Source organism: Vombatus ursinus, unplaced genomic scaffold (assembly GCF_900497805.2).
Source record: "Vombatus ursinus unplaced genomic scaffold, bare-nosed wombat genome assembly UNPS02009918.1, whole genome shotgun sequence".
Taxonomy (NCBI): domain Eukaryota; kingdom Metazoa; phylum Chordata; class Mammalia; order Diprotodontia; family Vombatidae; genus Vombatus; species Vombatus ursinus.
The window spans coordinates 4326603-4334431 of NW_020949696.1; the positions used below are offsets into that span (position 1 = coordinate 4326603).

General features: G+C 44.1%; 1 protein-coding gene across 1 annotated transcript in view; it reads right to left on the reverse strand.

The window, feature by feature from the left end:
* Positions 1-4967, reverse strand: part of MOB3A (MOB kinase activator 3A) — a 42851-nt gene extending 37884 nt beyond the window's left edge. The window contains exon 1 of the mRNA XM_027853228.1: positions 4852-4967. The gene's annotated coding sequence lies outside the window, so the exon portion shown is untranslated. The remainder of the gene's footprint in view (positions 1-4851) is intronic.
* Positions 4968-7829: the final 2862 nt, after the last annotated feature.

The window sequence follows — 7829 nt, forward strand, 5'->3', positions numbered from 1 at the left end:
AGTTTTATATCTCAAAGAGATAAAAAAACAAAAAGGGAAAGAACCTATGTCTACAAAAATATTTATAGCAGCTCTTTTAGTGGTGGCAAAGAATTGGAAATTGAGGGGATGTCCATCAATTGGGGAATGGCTGAATAAATTGTATATGATTGTGATGGAATACTATTGTGCTTTAAGAAATTACAAGCAGGATGCTCTCACAAAAACTTGGAAAGACTCACATGATCTGACACAAAGTGAAATAAGCAGAAGCAGAACATTGTTCACAGTAACAGCAATATTGTATGATGATCTACCATGAATAACTTAGCTATTCTCTGCAATACCATGATCCAAGACAATTCTGTAGGACTTATGATGAAAGGTGCTGTCCATCTCCAGAGAAAGAACAGGTAGAGCCTGAATACAGATCAAAGATACTTTTTCTTTACTTTCTTTCTCTTTTTTTTTTTTCTTGTCTGTGTTTTCTTTCACAGAATGACTTACATGGAAATGTGTTTTGTATGACTACACATGTATAACCTATGTCAAATTGCTTGCCTTCTCAATGGCAGAGGGGCAGGAGAGAATTTGGAACTCAAAATCTGAAAAACAAAGAATGTTAAAATTGTTTTTATATGTAATTGGGAAAAAACAAAGTATTAAATAAGAGTCTCAAAAAAATGGGGAAGGGAGAATAAAAGCCTCATGTACACTCCACCGTTTTTGATTTGGGTGGGACAGAAGTCACACCCCAGTTAATCTACACAATTTTAAAAGAGAATATTCATACATTAGGAGTGCTTGCTCATTTTTTTTTTTTTTTACCATAGGGGTAATGCAATCAAAAAGTTTGATTTAAAGACTTTTAAAACCACTTAAAACCATTAATTAAGCATATATAAACAACAATCTGGGGAAGGAAGAAAAACTCAATATATATAATAAAACCAACAATCTTCACATCAGGTCAAGGATTATTATAATAACAATAGCTAACATATAGTGCCTACTATGTGCCAGGCACTTTAGAAATATTATCTCATCTGATCTTCACAACAACTTCTGGAGGTAAGTACTATTACTAGTCTCATTTTACGGATGAGAAAACTAAGGCAAACAGAGGTTAACTGACTCACCTGGGATCTCACAGCTAGTAGTGTCTGGATCTGAATTTGAACTCAGGTTTTCCTGACTCCAGGCCTACTGTTCTATCTACTATGATACCTAGCTGCTCCTATTATTATTTGTTTTGTTCTACTATTAAAGTAGAAAAATCATGGAAGCACATAGAAAAGATTTACCCAAGGTCACATAAGTTCTCATCACTGCCAAAATTCAAGTTCTTGGTTCTTGCCCTAATATATCTATCCAAAAACAAATCTCTTATCCCCTTTATTCTAACAGAGAACAATAATTGGATATTTTTAATTGGCAAAGTACTACTAAGTAGAGAACTGATAGAAGAATATTTTAAAACTATTTTAGCCTCAAAATGGCCTAACAAATCAGGTCAGAGGTAGGTCTCACAAAACATCAAGTGTTACTGGGTGGTGGGTAGTAGGGGTGGGTTGGGGGGTTAGTTCTGATCTAGTAGATAATTTTGAAAAAGACTTTGCTTTTTAATCCTAACAGGAAGGGATCAAAACTCCTTTTGACAAAAGTAGGTCTGAAGCCATCTACCTGGAAAATAACAAGATACTTCTATATATTCAAGGAAAACATCTCAAATATAGCAGGACAAAATTAGTGTTTAGTTATAAATAAATCACAAAAAGATATCTAGTACTCTAAAATCAGAAAAGGTAATTAATGATTAGAGAGACTACTTAACCCCTCAAGTTAGGCTAGAATGCTTTGGGGGGCGGTAAGTGAAGATTTCCTTTAAAGACACAACTTCCAGTTTTTTCCACCTATCAGTCAACTGGCTGATTCACCTTCTGTCTGGTTTAGTAACTGAATTTCTAAATTCCAGGAAAACAGGAAGACACACACACACTCTTAAGATTTTAACGTTGCAAGAGTAAAAAAATATATGTGTGTGTGTGTACACAAATATATGTGTATATATGTATATTTATACAAATTTTTTTATTTTAAATTCAGATGTTGGAAGTTTCTTTAACCCTCTACTTTAGAAAACAATTACAATGGAAAAATGTCCCGAAAAGCTACCTATTGCTAAAATTTCAAAAAGAATATAGTTCAGAAGACAATTTTACTTTTTAAAAACTAAACAATGTTATATAAAGAAATATCACTAAAATTGTTTAGAAAATCATCTCACTCTTCTCAAAGAAATGATGAATATGAATACAGAGAAGTATGGAAATACATGAACTGATGCAAAGTCAAATAAGTAGAACAAAGAACACACTATGCACAAAAGACTACAACAATGTGAACAATAACCACAAAATAATCTACATGACTCATGCAAAATTATAAAGAACATGCCTGGCTCCAAAGAAGAGACACGAGAAGACACCCTCTCAATTCCTTTGCTGAGGTGGGGTAAGAGGATGGTTTTGCTAAATTTTGCTGATTTTTTTTCTTTTTTTAAAAAGTTTTTTGTTATATGTGAAGGTTCTCTGAGGGGGGAGAAGAGATAAGGGTGAAATTCAGTCAATATAAAAACAAAAGATATCCATAAAGATCTGTTTTTAAAATGTAAAAAAAAAAACCCTAAAAATATAATGTACTAAATTAGCATTTCCACAATCTCTTAAAGTACCCAAAATATACAGTTTAAACATTTAAGTCTCAGAAAAAGTTGCTGTTGAATCTTATTTCTACTTTAACAAAGTGACAAACTGAGACATTTATTCTATGTCAAAGCTGAAAGTAAAATTTAAGATTCACTCTCTTAGAGGCTCTGTGATTACTTGACCAACTTATATTAACTCTCATGTTAAAAGCCTGACATTTCAAGTTTTTAAGTTTCTAACTGCCTTTAGTAAATTATTGAAAAAAAAAAACCTAGTTAATCTGAATCAATAGGGAAGGAAGTTGAAAGTTATTTCACACAATTCAGAAAATTAGGGTCGCCATAAAAACACTTCGAATTATTTTTGTAAGGGGGAAAAACATCAAGATGCTTCTTAATATGCCAACACAGTGGGGATTTCCAACATGGGGATTTCTGGCATAGGGCTTTCCTGAGGGAGAATGGAACTCATGCCACCCCTCCTCAAAAATAAAAGTCTTGGTCTAGTAGTCATACGGACAGACTTTTGCTTATTTTCACTACCAGGACATACACTGGATAACTGCCCCTTTCTCAGAAATCTCACAGCACATACCAAAGTTGTTTTACCCCAACAGCCAACCCTCCTAAGGGCTTTTATTTAAAAAATATAACATCTGTAGCTTTAAGCTTTAAAAAGGCAACAAACGTATAAGTATTTTTAAATGAAGTCAACCACCAAGAAAATCCAAAGTTCATGTTCAGAGTGCTTGGTGAAATTTTCTAGTGTTTCACAATTTAAATTATCAGAGACAGGTGGAGGAGGTCACAGAATACCCTCAACAGGGACAGCTTTCACCCAAGTCCCCAACAAACTCTCAATGACTTGAGGCTGCTCTCAAAATTTCTGCCCTGAGGCTGTGTTCTCCCCTTCACTTATTAACGTCCACCTCTTTGAAGGAGGGAGCAAAGACCACTCTTGGGAGCCCCAAAAAGGAGGAACCAGTTACTCACTGAGCTGGAAGATACCTCATTTGACATTTGACCCAGACAAAGGAAAGATTTATGACAATATCCTGGTGTTCCCAGGATGATCTAATACATCATCTTTATTTTACAGATGAGGAAACTAAGGCCCAAGAAGAGAAAAAGACTTAAGAGGATCACAGGATTTGGCCAAAGGAGTTGGAAGGGACTCTAAATAAAAATCAGTCTCTAGTCCAAGCCTCTTATTTTACAGATGGGGCAACTGAGGCCCCCGAGAGAGTGGTTTTCTTGAGGCCATGCCAACTTTGGAGCAGAACTGGCTTTAGGAGTCATCTAACCCAATCCCTTATTTTGCAGGTGAGGAAACTGAGGCCCAGAAAAGGAAAACGACTTAAGAGGAACTTAGGACGTAGAGCTAGAAGGAAGTCTTATAAATCATTTAATTCCTCCTCTTATTTTACAGATGAAGAAACTGAGGCTCAGTAAGAGAAGCCAACTTAAGAGGATCTGAGTACCCAGAGCTAGAAGGGGGTCTTAGAAATCATCTAAACACCCCCCCTTATTTTACAGATGAGGAAACTGAGGCTCGGGAAGGGAAGCCACGACTCAAAGATGACCACCAGAGGGTGACCACCTATGCCAGGGGTTCTTCACCTTTTGGGTAAAGCCTTCTCAGAATGATGTTTTTAAAGGCATAAAATAAAACACGCAGGATTACAAAGGAAACCATTTATTTTAGTTTGGATTAAAATTCAGTATTTTTTTAAAAAATTAAATAAGTAAAAGTTTCAAAATATTTTTTTTAAAAACCACGTTCCAGGGCCACAGATTTAGTTCACACCTCCTTCTCCCTCCTTTTACAAACAGGGGCAACTGAGGCCCAGGAATTAACCCTTTCGTTTTACAGCCAAGGAAACTGAGGGCCAGAAAACGGAAAGAACGGCCTATGACGACCCAGCCTGGCCTCGAACTCAGCGGGGGTCTCCCCTCCCCTCCCCCTCTCTCCGGAGCGGGCTGACCCTTCTCGAGGCCCTCCTCAGAGAGGGCCTCGCGTGACAGGGACGCGCCGTGAGGAACCCCCCCATACACACAAACGCCCCCTCCCCAAAGGCGGGACCCCGCGTGCCCTCTCTCCCCGCCCCCCCCAACCCGGCTGTCAGGCCTCCGGCGCTCCCACGCCCCAGCCTCGCCCCTCTCACCTGCTCCAGCCCCGCGACGCCCCTCAGCTTCGCAGACCAACCACCGCCCAGCTGCGCAAGCGCCTCAGAGGCTCCGGCCCAACTCTCCGGGACTCTCCGACCCTCGCGCAGCGCTCCGCTCCGCTCCGAGAGGAGTTCCCGGAGACCGCCCCTCCCTTCCCCTTCCCCCTCCCCTCGCGGAGGCCGGAGCCGGATCTACTTCTTCTTAAAGGGCCCGCCCTCCGGTCACCCGCCAGTCAGAGCTGGGAGGGGAGGAGCAACACGCTCTCTGAAATGGAACGAGGCTCTGAAGATGTCTAGACTTAGAAAAAACCCTTAGCGACCATCCAGCCCAGTTCAGCCCAACTCCCCCTCCCCCCACTTTTACAAAGGGCCAGAGAAGGGAAGTGAATGAGTTGCCTAAGGTCACATAGCTAATTAGTGTCAGGGCTGTGCCTCCCAGCCCTCCTACTTCCTCAGCCGCCTACTGGGGAGGGAGGGGGAGGCCCCCCTAGTCCGCCCCTCCCCATTTTACAGATGAGGAAACTGAGGCTAGAGGAGTGAAATGACTTGGCCAAGGTCACACAGCTGGTCAGTGGGAAAGCTGGGATTTAAACCCAAGTTCTCTGTCTCCCAGGCATTTCCCTCGTCCCCGGCTTCTCCTCTTGGCTCAAAGTCGCAGGGGCTGGCACAGTCTAGCGAAGGTTGTTTGATGGAATGGTTGATTGAAGGAATGAATGGAGCAAGGACCTGGAATGAGAGATGCGGGGCATTGGGTCTGAGATGGGTTTGCAGTTGTCTGGAATACATCCCCCGCCCACACACACACACACGCACGCGCACACACACACACACACACACACACACACACACACACACACACACACACACCTTTGTCCACTCTCCCCTTTCCTTCACACTCCCCTCTCCCTTGAACCCCATCCCTAGGGCAACAATAAGAAAGGCATAGTTCCCGGGCAGACGGAGGCGACAGTCCGTCCCACTGTCCCCCGCCTTCATCAGATCTCTGGAGTTTCGTGTTCAGTTCTGGGGTCGCAACAGTGAGTTCGAACTGATCTGGAGGAGGGTGACCGGAATGGTGAAGGGTCGTCTGAGTGCATCGTTTGAAGGGGTGAAGGCACTGGAAATGTTTACGTTTACCTTGGAGGAGAGAATGCTCGGGGGGGGGGGGGGGGGCCCGCAAAGCTGTGTTCAAGCATTTGGAGGCTGTCCTGTGGAGGCTTGGTCTGTTTGGTGAGGGGCGAGGGGGCAGACCTAGGAGCAGTGCATGGAAGTTTCAATGAGGCTGGTTTAGGCTTGGGCTGGGGGGGGAAACTTCCTAACCGTTAGCAAAGTCTCAAAGTGTAGGGAGCTGCCTCACAGGGCGGTGGATTCCTCCCTGTCGGTTGGGTGACCGACCCCCTGCTGGGTGTGGTACAGTGGAGATTCCATTCCTGTATGGGTTGGATTAGATGAACTATGAGAACGCCCCCTCCCCTCCAATTCTGAGATTCTAACACGCCCTCTCCATCCCCTGCTGGCCCACTCACCCCACTAGCCTATCCCACAGCCCAGGCTTTCTCCTTGCTATTTCATCTCAGACCTGCTGCCCCCTGCTCTATCCTCAGAGTAACTTTCCTCAAACCACGGCCCCTGAGAGCTCTTCAGATCCATCCCCCAGAGCAGGCCCCCCACCCAAGATTCTAACACCCTTACCCACACTTCTTGCCTCTCTCCAGGGAACTCCCCTCAGACTCTGTCCAGAGAAAACCAAGGAGGGTTTATCTTCAGAGCAGTCTCAGATTAGACCGACTGTCGGGTCTTGCCTCTTCTCCCAGGTCCTGAATCACTGGGAGGTGGTGAGTATCCTACATTTAGCTGAAAAGGCCCTTGAAGATCAGCTGCTTCAACCACAGCCCCTACTTCTCCCCGACCCCTTCATTTTATAGATGAGAAAACTAAGTCTCAGAGACATTAAGTATTTTAACCAAGCTGGAGATCTGGGATTGGGAATCCAGGTCCTCCAACTCCAAATCTAAGCACATTCTAGGCCAAGGTTGGTTATTCAGATGGATGGATGGATGGAGGGAGGGATGGAGGGAAGGAGGGATGAATGGATGACATGAATGAGGCCCAGAAGTTAAGTGACTTGCCCAGAGTCACACAGGCAGCCAGTGCGCAGAGACAAGATTTGAAGGAAGACTTTCTGACTCTGAATCCAGTGCCCCTTCCGACGCGTTAAAGTCAAGGCCCAAAGGGGGTGAGTAGATTTGGCTAGACAAAGGAGGAAGCAGTTCCCAGGAGGCAACCCCTTATCCTGGGAGCGGTGGGTTGTTGGGGAAAGGGGGAATAGTGGATACAGTGCTAGATTTGGAGTCCAGAAGACCTGAGTGCGGAATTTTGCCTCAGAACCATCACTTATTTTCTCTGCACCTCAGTTTCCTCATCTGTTAAATGAGACTAATGATATCACCGACTTCACAAAGTCAACATGAAAATCAAATGAGATGACTCAGGTAAAGCCCTTTGCCAGTCTTTATTTAAGGCACCTTACCAATTTCTGCTCATTACTCTTAGCCTGGGATTGGCTGTTGCCCCTAGGGGCGGGACTGACAGCCAGAGGTGCGAGCAGGTGCAGCCGAGGGGGCGGGGCCATCAGGGAGGGGCGGGGCCGTTCAGCTTGGAGGCAGAGCTGTTGTCTCAGAGGGGCGGGTCTGAAGGGGAGGGGCCGGGATGGACCCTTAACCACTCTGGCCTAGGTAGAACCTTGCCAGAATTTATGCATAACTCTTTCCGTACAGGAACAGCTGTGAGCACACCTTTAAACACCAAGTTAAACGCAATCTATGATGTGTCCAGGTGGTCCTGGTCTTGGGGTCTGTGCTGTACAACTGGTCAAAGGCAGGCTAAAGGATTTGCACTTTCTTGTCCCAGCTCAGGTCAATGAATGGGGACCTACCCTGGGCAACCTTCTTTCTTATGGAGCATGAGAACAACTC